The 14,681-nt window shown below is 39.0% G+C and overlaps 1 protein-coding gene and 1 pseudogene across 28 annotated transcripts in view; one reads left to right on the top strand and one right to left on the bottom strand.

Moving 5' to 3' along the window:
* EXOC6 (exocyst complex component 6) overlaps positions 1-14,681 on the bottom strand; it is a 364,881-nt gene that overhangs the window by 3,394 nt on the left and 346,806 nt on the right. The gene's annotated exons all lie outside the window — the stretch shown is intronic.
* LOC100387293 (glycogenin-1 pseudogene) lies at positions 3,520-4,574 on the top strand (annotated as a pseudogene).

Below are 14,681 nucleotides of genomic sequence, written 5' to 3'. Positions count from 1 at the left end.
GTTTCAGAAAGTTAAATGCTTTACTTACTACCTTCCTTTAGTTTTTATATTCTTTTTGTTTTAACTCACTTTTTAAGTAAAGGGTCTTACTGATTTTGCTTTCAAATGGAGAAAACATTTGCATTTACTCTTGGGATATAAGAGCCACCACTGACTCTGAGAGGGATAAAACTCTGAGGTGATTAAAACTATAAAGAAAGGTTACCAGAAACTAGCTTTTCTTGGTGAAGGTAAAGAACTTGTTTGACTCTTTCCCCATCCAATTTAAAGGTATTAATAGAGCTTTTCTTGCAACAGGCAGAACATTGTATAATGAAAATATTGACCAATGAAAAGCCACTCTATTTTCTTTCAGACAAGATACCATTCTGGCCCATATCAAAAGTTGAAACACTGGGACAGAAGCTATAAGGAGACAATGTTAAAGAATACACTGTCTGAAAAAGAAAAGGGAACTTAAAGTTCTTTGTAATTTGTACCTGTTGTTTGGCCACATTTTCCCCTTCCTTCACAAAGAGGAAAAGTTACTTTCATACAATCAGATGGTAAGAATGTAAATTAGTATAACTTCTCTGGAATGTGATTCTGCAATGTGTTTAAGAACCTTATAAAAATGGCCATTCCCTTTGATTCAGTAACCCTATTTCTCAGAATGCAACTTCAGGAAACAGACAAAAATTTATGCACAAAGATATTAATCTAAAAAATGTTATTTGGGTTATCAAAAAACTGAAAAAAGCCTAAATCTCAATATTAAGAGACTAGTTCAGTAGTGAGGCATATCTGTATGATGACTATCATGTGGTTATTAAAATCAATGTTTACATTGAATTTTAAATAACTTGGGACAATGTTTATGATGAATATTGCTACTTAAGTTACATAAAAACCCATCCAAAAGGACTGGAAGAAAATCTGATAAAATGTTAAGAATGCTTGTTATAAGCTGGGCATGGTGGTGTGTTCCTGTAGTCCCAGCTACTCCGGAGACTGAGGTGGGAGAATCACTTGAGCCCAGGAGTTGAGAGTACAGCCTGGACATAATGAGACTTCACCTGTAAAATAATAATTTTTTAAAAAGAATGATTGTTATTTCTGTGATGAGATTAAGGTTAACTGTAATTTTTGTATTACTCTACAATGGATATGTGTTAATACTATAGTTATAAATAAGGTTTATAAATTTATATAGTAAAATAAATTTCAATAATGAACACCCCTCACAAAGTTGTCAATAGAAGCCTCATTTTCAAGGATTCTTCTTTCAGGTGTATGTTTGTATTTGCACAACTGTGCTTGTGCAATGCACGGAGTCAGCAGAAAGCAACCTCTTAAGGCTCTTTTTCTCTAGGCTGATTTACCCCCCAAGTGGGAAAGGAGGAGCCTACTTAATGAATGAAAAACCTGCACCAACTCCCACCGTGAATACAGAATTGATTCTTTTACAGCACAAAACTGGACTGTCTTAGATAAAAAAACACTATGCTTACAATGTTCACATATAGTCAGATACTCATATGCAAATCACTAGAAATTACGAGAACCACAAAATTAAACCTACTTGCCCATATGTAGACAAATCTAATCTATATGCTTTCATATTTACATTAATCTTTATTTATTATTAATTAATTTTTAAGACGTGGTTTTACCATGTTGGTCAGGCTGGTCTTGAACTCCCGACCTCAGGTGATCTGCCCACCTTGGCCTCCAACGTGCTTGGATTATAGGCGTGAGCTACTGCACCCGGCCTACATTAATCTTTATAAAAATATAGGCCAGGGGTGGTGGCTCATGCCTGTAATCCCAGCACTTTGGAGGCTGAGGTCAAGAGTTTGAGACCAACCTGATCACCATTGAGAAACCTCGTCTCCACTAAAAATACAAAAATTAGCCGGGTGTGGTAGCACATGCCTGTAATCCCAGCTACTCAGGAGGCTGAGGCAGGAGAATCGCTTGAACCCAGGAGGCGGAGGTTGCAGTAAGCCGAGATCACACCATTGCACTCCAGCCTGGGCAACAAGAGCAAGACTCCGTCACTCCATTTCTCTCTTTCTCTCTCGCTCCATACACACACACAGACACATAAACACACACACACACACACATATATATTTATAGAAATAAATATTGTGCACAGTTAATTTACAGATATCTGTAGAAATTTGTTTTGTTTTTTGAGATGGAGTTTAACTCTTGTTGCCCAAGCTGGAGTGCAATGGCGCAATCTCGGCTCACCGCAACCTGCAGCTCCTGAGTTCAGGTGATTCTCCTGCCTTAGCCTCCCCAGTAGCTGGAATTACAGGCATACGCCATCATGCCCGGCTAATTTTGTGTTTTTAGTAGAGATAGGGTTGCTCTGTATTGGTCAGGCTGGTCTCGAACTCCCAACCTCAGGCCTGCCTTGGCCTCCCAAAGTGTGGTAATTACAGGCATGACCTACCACACCCAGCCTCGAGTTTGCAAATTAATAGTTAAGGAATTCATTGCCAATGCAGATAAAAAGGCCAACCATCTAGATAAGATTCATTTATTTATTCCAAAAATATTGACTGCTCACCTATCATGTGTTAGATAGTGTGCTAGGTTAGGTACCAGAGATACAGTAATGGAACAAGACAAAATCTCTTTCCTCAAGGAGCTTACATTGCAAGGGAATAAAAAGTAATCATTTGAGTTAACATGGAAGAAATTATAAAGAAAAGCGATTCACACAGAATCCTAGTAATTTAAACTACAGTAATGCATGAGGAAGCTACTATAAGTTTAATACAGAATAAGAAACCATTAACTTATTAACTTATGTAGAAGCTGGTGAATGCTTACTCATTCCACTCTGTCTACCAATCCAATGGCTGAAGATCTAATGGCTAAGACATTTCCGTGTCTGTGTCCCAAAGACTACACATGAACATGGGCAGAGAGCAAAGATGGAGCCAGCAAGCATGTTGATCTCATATTCTTATTTCTCATTTTCATGTGTCTAAGAATTTTTCAAATGCATAGTACTGCTCAAACAAGTAAATAGAAACAAACTTCAAAGCTGGGCAGGCAAGCTCATAAAGTGTGTCTAGCACAATGTAACCACTGAGTAGCTATTTGAGAAATAACTGATTTATTGATGATGTCAGACCACTACTCCAAGTTTCCTTGGGAGCTTTTTTCTTAGGCTTCCTAAGTACAGACTACTTTGGCTTATTCTGATAGCTCTCTGAAAAAGGCCAGTGTTGGCTTGTAGGCAAACTATGCCAAGTGAATATAATGAAGTGACATCCCTCCATCTCTCCCAGCTTTTCATTGGGGTATTGATAAAGAGGAGAGATCCATCATGATATAGTATTGGGTCTAATGTTAAGTGAGTTAAATGATCTTCCTAGAGAAAGCAGCATTAATATTTCTGAATGGTTGACCAGTCTTCTTCATCCATAAGAATTACAAGGTCCCGCGGTGCCTCCTCGCTGGCCGTGCTCCTTCCCGGCACTGGCTTCTCTGAGCCACCAACCTGCGGCTGCCCCTGCTGCCTGCGCCCCCGGCAGCACCATGACAGATCAGGCCTTTGTGACACTGACCACAAACGATGCCTACGCCAAAGGTGCCCTGGTCTTGGACTCATCTCCGAAACAGCGCAGGACCACCAGGAAGCTGGTCATGTTTGCCACCCCACAGGTCTCAGACTCCATGAGAAAAGTTTTAGAGACAGTCTTTGATGAAGTCATTATGGTAGATGTCTTGGACAGTGGTGATTCTGCTCATCTAACCTTAATGAAGAGGCCAGAGTTGCGTGTCACGCTGACAAAGCTCCACTGCTGGTCACTCACACAGTATTCAAAATGTGTATTCATGGATGCAGGTACTCTGGTCCTAGCAAATATTGATGATCTTTTTGAGAAAGAAGAATTGTCAGTAGCACCAGACCCAGGGGGGGCCTGACTGCTTTAATTCCAGAGTTTTCGTTTATCAGCCTTCAGTTGAAACATATAATTGGCTGTTCGTCTTGCTTCTGAGCAAGGTAGTTTTGATGGTGGGGACCAAGGCATACTGAACACATTTTTTAGCAGCTGGGCAACAACAGATATCAGAAAACACCTGCCATTTATTTATAACCTAAGCAGCATCTCTATATATTCCTACCTCCCAGCATTTAAAGTGTTTGGTGCAAGTGCGAAAGTTGTGCATTTCCTGGGAAGAGTCAAACCATGGAATTATACTTATGATCCCAAAACAAAAAGTGTCAAAAGTGAGTCCCATGATCCCAACATGACTCATCCAGAGTTTCTTATCTTGTGGTGGAACATCTTTACTACCAACATTTTACCTCTACTTCAACAATTTGGCCTTGTCAAAGACACCTGCTCATACGTAAATGTGGAAGATGTCTCAGGAGCCATATCACATCTGTCCCTTGGGGAGATCCCAGCTATGGCACAGCCTTTTGTATCCTCGGAAGAACGGAAGGAGCGGTGGGAACAAGGCCAGGCCGATTACATGGGAGTAGATTCCTTTGACAACATCAAGAGGAAACTTGACACTTACCTCCAGTAGAAACACTGCATTTTACTGTGAACATATACACTTCACAAGCCTTTCTGATACTTAGTATCTAGAGCTGGGTTGAGAAAAGTCTGTTACAGTTGCTAGAGGTTTTCACTAAAACTTATCAGATGAGAGCTTTTTGTAGGACGAGAGGTGAGAACTGGGCAAAAGTTGTAAAGCAGCAATTCTGTTATATGGACAGTGTTCTGCTTTTTAATCCTATTTAGCTCATTTCAGAAATTCTTACTTTTGTTGACTGCCAACATACGAAGCAAGGGAAACTCAATATTAAGCTTTTAAGATGGCTATATCATTTCTTAAAATCTGCAGAGCCTGGTTCCAAATCAGTCACTCCCTTCAGAAGCAGATATTGCATCTGTTCCTTACTTGCTTGCTGGTTGTGCCTAACTTTCACTAGACCCACATTTTAGAATTGCCCAGTGCTGCTAGAATGAGTGATTGTAATTCTGCTTTCAGGTAAAGATAATCTATGTTAACACTGCCGAGTGATTCATAAACTATCAACGAATAGCATTAACCCATTTTATTTCCTGGTCCTAGTGTTTGAAGATGTTCACCAGTTTTCTATGTACAGTAAGGCAGCATGCTAAAATGCTTTTGTTCAGTTCTGCATATTTGAAAATAGCAGCGTGTTCTCTGATGGTTACCTGCAGTGGCACCCTGTACGGAAAATAAAGACTTATAGCCGTAAAAAAAAAAAAAAAAAAGAATTACAAGGTCATTTTTCACTTTTTAAAATATAGTTCTAGTAAAGTGAAGGATAAAATGGAAAACCAGGACTTTATTCCTAGGTCTTACCTAAAATTATGCCAGGCCAGATTTTATGGACCAAGCCCATTTCCACAGGCGGCTATCCATGCCTGTTCTGACCAAGAAGACCCTGGTCTTTGATTGGGATGACTTAAAAAGAACATGATTGCTCTGGAGTCAGTGTGATGGGAAGGAAAGAGGAAACTGGGGTGTTGCCAAGTACAAACGCTGATATTCGCCTTCGCTCCACCCCAACAGTATTGCGTTGTGGACTGCCTCTCACAATTGGTTAGGCTTCACAGGATGCACTATGTTCTTAATGCTAAGATCTACAGTATGAAAAATCTCACTTGTCTACTTCAAGTTTTGCTTCCTTCAGATGGCAATGCCCAAATAATACGTTTGTTATTAATCACCCAAAATCTCTTTCAGTCTTGTAAATAAACAGTAGGACATGGTCTCAACAGGTGAATTTATTAGTTAACACATATACCTAAAGTTCAAAGATGTAGATCAAACATGAACAAAAACAAAAATCTCCCCAGATTACCCAAAAGCAATTTTACAATTACTTATTAAAGGATAAAGTCAGGGATATGATAATGAAAATTGGCATTAAGTTCTTTAAATGGGTTTCTTCCAATAGTCAAGTAATGTAATTCTACCTTAAATCCTTTTGGGAAGTAAGCAAAGTATGGATGATATAAAAATGAAAAACCAAAATCATGTGCCTCAATTCTACCTCATCATGATTTATGAGATTATCTGAAATTAGTATCCCAAGTTTTTTTTTCACCAAGGATTTCAAAGTACCCTTCATAACTAATCTGATAACATAAAGTGGACATATGCCAATATTTGTAAGTGAGTTGTACTTTTCACTTCCTCAGCATTCCCTGTGTGTGTCCAGCAAACAAAAAGATCAGCTTAAGGAAAGAAGTGTTACATGGGTGGTCCCATTTATATGCTTAAAATAGTTGAATCACTTCAGAATTACTGAGGAATTCATTTGTGTCAACCCATTTAGCTTACTGACAGTTTCCCATCCTACAGACTCACTCTAGATCTATGCCCAAGGAACTTGGGGTCTCAGACCCGTTGAGATCACTTTATACAAACGACACAATGAATCTAGGCAGACTTAAAACTATTCTATGAAACGCTTGAAGTGACTTTTTGCCTTTTGTAAAAGTGAACCCACAGTGCCAGGTCATTTTTTCCTTGAATCTGTTTTAGCTTTCTTTGTTTTGGGTCTTTTGGGTTTTGCTTTTGAAGCACCTCAGGGGCAGTGACCCAGGACAGAAGATAAATAAAGTTAAGCCAACCTCAAGAGAAAAGCAACTGGGGATACCAGGTTTGCTTTTGTAAATGTGAACAGTGACCTGGGGACTCAGGGTCAACCTCAGTCCCCCAAGTTCCCTTTTCCAAACACTAAATCCACCTGGGACCTCATAGTTGCTTTGCGGATTCCAAAAGTAAACCAGGAGATCATTTTTCCTTTGCTTCCAAAAAACAAAGCTAAGGCCTGGGTTCCTAGAGTGTTCCAGAGATTTAAACAACAAAAGTCCTGGAGGAAAAAAAAAGTCCTAAACCCTAATACTGCTTAAAGAAAGAAATACTTGTCCTTCAAACAAATCCTGAGTAATTTGCCACTGGGAATTCAAGAAAAATGGGTCTTACTAAATTAGCTACATTGGAAAAAACTACAAGTCCTTTCTCTAAATACATAGTGAAGTCAAATGATGAGCTCCATCTGATTTTTAAAGCACTGGATTTGTCTTCCTTTCTAGCTATCTGAAAACACCACATTTGGAAAACTCCACATGTAGTACAGAAGAGAATTTTAAGTAGCAGCCAGAAGGAGCACAAGCAAAAACTACAATATAAAGAAGGAAAACAGTATTGTGCCTCCAGTCACCTCACTTTTTTGCCTTCAGATGTTAACTGCCTTCAAGCTACCTTCTGGATCTGATGCACCCTCACCCAAGCCTGCCCTCTTCCAATGTTCCATTTGCCAGACTTGTTCTTGGCCAGTCCTTCCACTCTCACCTCTGTGAGGACTAGGAGTGAGCTCTGAGCACTTCATGCTGAAGAAGCTGCTTAAAAAAAAATGATCTCTTTAAGTCACTTCACTCAGGTGAACTGTACACACAAAGGTAGAATGTTCTTAAAGTTGTTTTTATGACAAAGTAATGTAGAAGTCCTAGGTAACCTCTAGGTGGGTTTGGAATTTGAAGGGGAAAAAAAGAGGCACATAGTAAAATTTATGTAATTGGATTTATATACGTCCATATTTGCTTTATATTGATTTTTTTTTTTGGTCACTACTGTGGGTAAAACAACATATAGATATATAGGTGTGAATTTATGTGGTTAACTTATTAAAACTAATTTTATCAAATACATAGTTAATAATCAAATGGAGCATATCGTGAAACCAACAGTTCACTGCCCTACTCGGAAGTAACCACGTTTAACTCCTTACTTACTGTGATTTTTGTTGTTGTTGTTGTTGTTGTTGTTGTTGTTTTGAGACAGAGTCTCACCCTGTCACCCAGGCTGGAGTGCAGTGGTGCAATCTTGGCTCACTGCAACCTCCGTGTCCCAGGTTCAACCAATTCTTGTGCCTCAGCCTCCAAAGCAACTGAGACTATAGGCGCAGACCACCATGCCCAGCTAATTTTTGTGTTTTTTTGTAGAGATGGGGTTTTGCCATGTTGCCCAGGCTGGTCTTGAACTCCTGGCCTCAAATGATTCACCTGCCTCGGCCTCCCAAAGTGCTGGGATTGCAGGTGTGAGCCACCATGCCCCTACTTTAACACCTTTTTTAGTTCTAGTGATTATCTCACTATCCCTAATAGGCTTATTTTTCTGATTTTGAATTTATTATTTTATAGCTATCACATATGAGAGTTTCCCTTACTTTATACCAGCTCTCTACTTGGGTAGCTATCTTACCATTTTTGTCTATTTTTGTTTCTATAACTTTAATACAATTAAACCTCTATTTCTTGTTACATCACTTTTAAAGTTTTGTTTTTTAAAACAGCTTTGAGATGTAGCATACAGTTCACTCATTTAAAGGGTACAAATCAATGGTTCTGACTCTATTCACAGAACTGTGCAATCAACTCAATCAATTTTAGAGCTCCTGAAAGAATTACTATAGCCATTAGCAATCACTCTCCAAATGGGAATCAACACAACATTTGGTCTTCTGGCCTGGCATGGTGGCTCACACCTGTAAACCTAGCATTTTGGGAGGCTAAGGCTAGAGACTAGGAGTTTGAGACCAGCCTGGGCAACATCACAAGACCCTGCCTCTATATACAATTAAAAAATTAGCTGCTGTGGTGGTGCACACCTGTAGTCCCACCTACTTGGGAGGCTTAGGTGGGAGGCTAGCTTGAGTCCAGAAATTGGAGGCTGCAGTGAGCTATGAACTGTACTATAGAATGGGTAGCAGAGCAAGACCCTGCCTCTATTTAAAGCAAAACAAAACAAAACCACATGGTCTTTTGTAACTGGCTTCTTTTGCTTAAACATGTTTTCAAGGTTCATCATGTCGTAGCATGCATTATCACTCATTCCTTTTTAATTGACAAATAATAATGTATTCTATAAATATACCACACCTTGTTTATCCAATCATCAGTTGATGGACATTTGAGTTTATCTTTTTGGCTATTAAAAATAATGCTGCTATTAACATTTATGTACAAGGTTTTTGTAGAAAACTGTTTTCATTTCTCTTGGGTATATATCTAGGAGTAGAATTTTGTTATATAAACTGTTTTTTCTTTTTGAGATGGAGTCCTACTTTGTCACTCAGGCTGGAATACACTGGCACGATCTTGGCTCACTGCAACCTCCAATTCCAATTCCCGGGTTCAAATGATTCTCTCGCCTCAGCCTCCCCATTAGTTGGGATTACAGGCAACTGCCACAACACCTGGCTATTTTTTTTATATTTTTAATAGAGACAGGGTTTCTCCATGTTGGCCAGGCTGGTCTGAAACTTCTGACCTCAGGTGATCCACCCACCTCGGCCTTCCAAAGTGTTGGGATTAGAGGCGTGAACCACGACACCTGGCCCTGTATAAACTTTGAATAGGATCTTCTGACTTTCCATTTAGTGATATAACATTATATGCCTTATGTAGAGTTTTAAAATAATTCTTTTGTCAATCGGGGTAGAATACTTATATAATGTATTTAAACCCAAATGACAAATAGATATTTGATTAAAGTCTCCTGAAAGTTCTTTATGAATTCAGAAAGATGTGAGTATGTACTTGTGTGTGTGTTTGTGTGTGTGTGTGTGAGAGAGAGATAGAGAGAGAGAGAGAGAGAGAGAGAGAGAGAGAGAGAGAGAGAGAGAGAGAGAGAGAGAAAGGCATCTTGTTCTGTCACCCAGGCTGGATGCAGTGGTATGATCTCGGCTCACTGCAACCTCCACCTCCTGGGCTTCAGTGATTATTCTGCCTCAGCCTCCTGAGTAGCTGGGATTACAGGCACATGCCACCACCCCAGCTAACTGTTGTATTTTTAGTAGAGACAGGATTTCACCATGTTGTCCAAGCTGGTCTCAAAGTCCTGACCTTAGGTGATCTGCCTGCCTCAGCCTCCCAAAGTGCTAGGATTACAGGCATGAGCCACTATGCCCAGCCAATGTTGATAAATTCTTACTAAGAATTTTTTAATCTGTTTTTGAAAAACAATAAAAATCTACAATTATTCAATAGAAGAAAGAACCTGTCATGTAATTTCCTCAAGTAGATTCACTTCAAATAGTTGACTGTGACTTAGATTTTTATAACACACACCACATGCACACACAGAAACACACACACAGGCATGGCTTGTTTCTCTTAAGTGTACTGAACATAAGAGTTCAGCTTCCTGACATTGTAAGGTAGGTGATAAATGAGGCAGTAGTACTTTACCTAATTACTGAAACAAAAATCTGGATTCAGTCTGCTTTGTGTCTTCTCTCTCACAATTCTTGTATCTAATTTATTGACAAATAGTACCAATTTACCTTTCTAAATATTTTCTGTATTTACTTTCTTCCACCTTCTTCTTTTTTTTGTTTTTGTTTTTATTTTTTTTTTTTGAGACATAGTCTTGCTCTGACACCCAGGCTGGAGTGCAGTGGTGCAACTTCACATCACTATAAACACTGCCTCCTGGGTTCAAGCAATTCTTGTGCCTCAGCCTCCCCAATAGCTAGGATTACAGGCACAGGCCCCCGTGCCTGGCTAATTTTTGTATTTTTAGTAGAGGCAGGGTTTCACATGGTGGCCAAACTCTAGGGCTCAAATGATCTGCCTGCCTCAGCCTTCAAAAATGCTCAGTCCTCTCCCAACTTTCCATCCCTACTATTACTACTACTGTCCTAGTTCAGACATCATAATCTCTCCCCTTGGGCCTTTGATCTTACCTATTCCCTCTGCCTCTCTCTTCCAATAACCCAGCTCAGCCAGCCTTCACAATGCTGCCAGAGAGATCCGGCTAAAACACAAATTTGATCACACCATTTCCTTGTCTAAAATCTTTGATGGCTCCCCATTTCCTACAAGATAAAGTTCAAGTTTCTTAACATGACACACAAAGCTCTCTTGCACCTTATCCAGCTCAACCTTTTGGCTTCCTCTCCCTTCATGTAACCCAGGCTCCTAAATAAGGAACTAAGCTTAGTTCTCTCAGAAACTATGACTTGACCAGGTACGGTGGGTCATGCCTGTAATCCCACCACTTTTGGAGGCCAAGGCAGGCGATTACCTGAGATCAGGATTTCAAGACCAGCCTGATCAACATGGTGAGAGCCCATCTCGACTTGAAAATATAAAATTAGCTGGGTGTGGTGGCAAGCGCCTGTAATCCCAGCTACATGGGAGGCTAAGGCAGGAGAATTGCTTTAACCTGGGAGGCAGAGGTTGCAGTGAGCCGAGACTTCGCCATTGCACTCTAGCCTGATGACAAGAGCAAACCTCGGTCTCAAAAATAAAAAATAAAAAACAGAAACCGTGACTACCCCCAGGACATTCTTCATTCCTCAGCTCTTCTGTATGGAGTCTCTTTTCCCTCCTTCTACACCCGTAGCTCTTAGTTCATAACACTTAAGTCTAAATCAGTCTCCCAGGAAGCCTTTCCGGACCACCTTGGTTGGGTTAGCTGTCACTCTTTTGTGTCCTCCTACTACCCTATACCTATCTGTATCACAGTGTTTTTCACAGTATATTGATATTTTGGATTATTTACCCACAAAAGAATCAAATATCAATAATTCCTTTTTTAGTCTGGGTGATTCATAGCTATCCCAGTCCTTGCCTCCTTCCAATATCTTAATAGTTGAAGGGCCTTTTCTCTCCTTCCAATAATGTACTTCGTAAGTGCCTCAAAGCTGGTGACTTATTTTGCTTAGTATCTATATCTTCACATTTAGCCCAGTAATTGGCATATACTAGGCATCAACTAAGTATTTGTTGAGATTAACTGCATGTTACATTTTGATATATAATTCCATAAGTCTACACTGAACCCATATTATATACATGAACAACAGAGCTATGTTATCATTTACATACAAACTATTAATAATTAGGACATCTCTGAATTTTAGTAATGTTTTATAATTATTCTGAAAGCCTGACTAGGCTAGTTATTGACTGATTTAATTTGTGCCATAGGATGTACTAAAATATTTCACAACCAAAGTTCTTCTTTTGTAAACCGGTGAGGCCACCATCAAACACGTTAAATAAACATTCCCAGGTCATACATTTAATTTTCTGTACAGATTCGTTACATCATCTGCTACACTTACATAACAAGTAGTTATGTAATGACTTCACCAATGAAGCGCAAAGACCTCTAATACCAAGGAAATCAAACTTTGAAACTCATGATGAGAGGTGTTCAATAGACTTTCAGTTCTCTCTGATGAGTCACTTTGCTTCATTGATGCTATGAAGAAATAAGAGCTGCTTGTATGAATTGACTTTGGAAGAACTTGAGCAAGAAAGGAAGACAATATGAATTAGCCAATTAAACAAATTGTATGCCAACATGTCTATACTCTAAGATATGGCAGTTGCTTGAATGAAGGAAGTCAGACCAGGCTAGGTTTCTGCAGTACAATTGTTAAGAAAAACGTGAGGAAAGAGAATAACTAGTTTTTCCAAATTTGAAAAAAAATCTAAGTAGTTATTCTCCCCAACTCAATGATTATACTTTAAAATAAGGCAAATGAACACCTGGAGAATCCAATAGCTAGATTCATTTAGTCTGCAATATAAGTAGTCACATACGTTGTACTCTAAAATTTTAGAAAGTCAAATAATACTTATAATTTGCTATTAGTTATAAACAATGACTCTGACTTGTTTTATTTTTAAGGCTGAAGTAAAATTGGCTGGGCACAGTGGTTCATGCTTGTAATCCCAACACTTTAGGAGGCTGAGGCAGGCAGATCACTGGAGGCCAGGAGTTTGAAATTAGCCTGACAAGCATGGCAAAACCCATTCTCTACTAAAAATACAACACTTAGCCAGGTGTGGCAGCGGGTACCTGTAGTCCCCTCAACCTGGGAGGCTGAGGCAGGACAATCGCTTGAACCCAGGAGGCGGAAGTTGCAGTGAGCTGAGATTGTGCCACTGCACTCCAGCCTGGACAACAGAATGAGACACTGTCTCAAAAAAACAAAAACAAAAACAAAAAACTAAATATTGAAGCCCCCAGAGGCATCTTATCATTCTCTTACTTAAAATGGAACTCAAGTCATTCAGGATAACTGAAACAAACCAAGATTAAATCCCAATTGCCTCAAGAGGAAAAGGGAGATCATTTCTATGGCAATAGATAGTGGGAAAAATAGACTCCAATTTTAGCAATAAATCTTTGGTGAAGTGACCTGAATTTCAGACTCAAATCTCATTTCTTGTGCTTTATAGAGATAGGGACTTGGTTTTGTGCCCCAGAGTATAAATACAGACCCATTACCATTTTGCCTTGGGTTTCTGAAGGAATGCAAAGTTGGATTACCATATTTAGCCTGATGGAAATAAGGAAAATAAGGATTTTTGTGGTCTCTGTTAAAGACAATATTACATTATCTTGGTGAGTATTTATTTAAGAGGGTTTACAACCTCACTCATTTCTTTCAAATAGTATATTTAGTAATCTTTACTCAGTTAAAAAGATATGTATTTAGTTTACTTTTCTTGAATCTCAAAGGTACTTCTCTTATGCTAGATAATGTATTAACCCCTAATTATCCATTTACTTCTAGGCCTGATTGTATATGTAATTACCTTTTGTCACGTACAATAATTTGCGCGACAAACATGTCAGAACACTTGCTGCTTAGTCTGTTTCAACAGATAAATGTAGTATTTCCATAGCCTCAAGGCACAATTAAACATGAAGAAAAAAGGCAGTTATCAAACGACACTGAAGCTGATTCACTAAGGCAGGAGTTCACAGCATGTAGTCAGGGCTTACTTTGGGGCCTGATGCTTGCTTGAATGCTTAGTTAGTAACAGATTTCTGAAACAGGAAAACAGTGACAACACTGTAACATTCTGACCAGTGCAGGTAGCCACATGAACTTCAAAATGGGGAACAGATGAACTTTAAGGATGTAGCTTAGTTAAGAAGCAGTTACTGGTTAACAGCTATTGAAGTCACACCTTCACTACAGGTTATTGGATAAAATTAAAAAAGAGAAACTAAATAAAAACAGCAGGCAAAGGACCTCGGGAAGACAAATGCAGCCACTGGAATTAAGTGGATTGTGATCTAAGTCCTGCGATGCTTGCACGATGTGAATCTGCACTATGGGAGTATGAAAAGAAATCCCCACCTGACCTCTGGATAACCTAAAAACAGGAAATTAGGGCATTTCTAAGTAAAATAGGCTGTGCTATCCTGTTAAGATAATTGTTTCCATTGACACTTTGCATAAACATCTTACACTAGGCCATCAGAAAAAACTCAAGCCATGGCGTCTCTTCTTTGTAATACATAAAAACAGTGCCTGGCCCAGTGCCCTCAACACAGTTGAGAAGGTAAAGTTTGTTGATGATAATTAAGAGAAGAACAAAGAAGAGAAAGAAATAATAAACAGGTAAGAAAACTGGAAGTATTCTTTAAGTATTTACAGTTGGTTGAAAGTAAATTCATAAAATATTAAAAATACAACTTAATTCAAAGTAACAATCTGGGGTAATTAAGAGCATATGCAATGAATTTAAGGAAAGCTCAATAGACAATGCAACTTAACATGAGTCAGCATTTTAAAAGAATAATTGTAAAATATCTGATATCTGATTATGGTACTTCAGAATGTTAGAAATCAGCACCATCTGACTGGA

The sequence above is a fragment of the Callithrix jacchus genome, chromosome 12 (genome assembly GCF_049354715.1).
Source record: "Callithrix jacchus isolate 240 chromosome 12, calJac240_pri, whole genome shotgun sequence".
NCBI lineage: Eukaryota > Metazoa > Chordata > Mammalia > Primates > Cebidae > Callithrix > Callithrix jacchus.
Note: the sequence above shows the minus strand (reverse complement) of the source record. Positions and strands in the feature narration are given on the sequence as shown.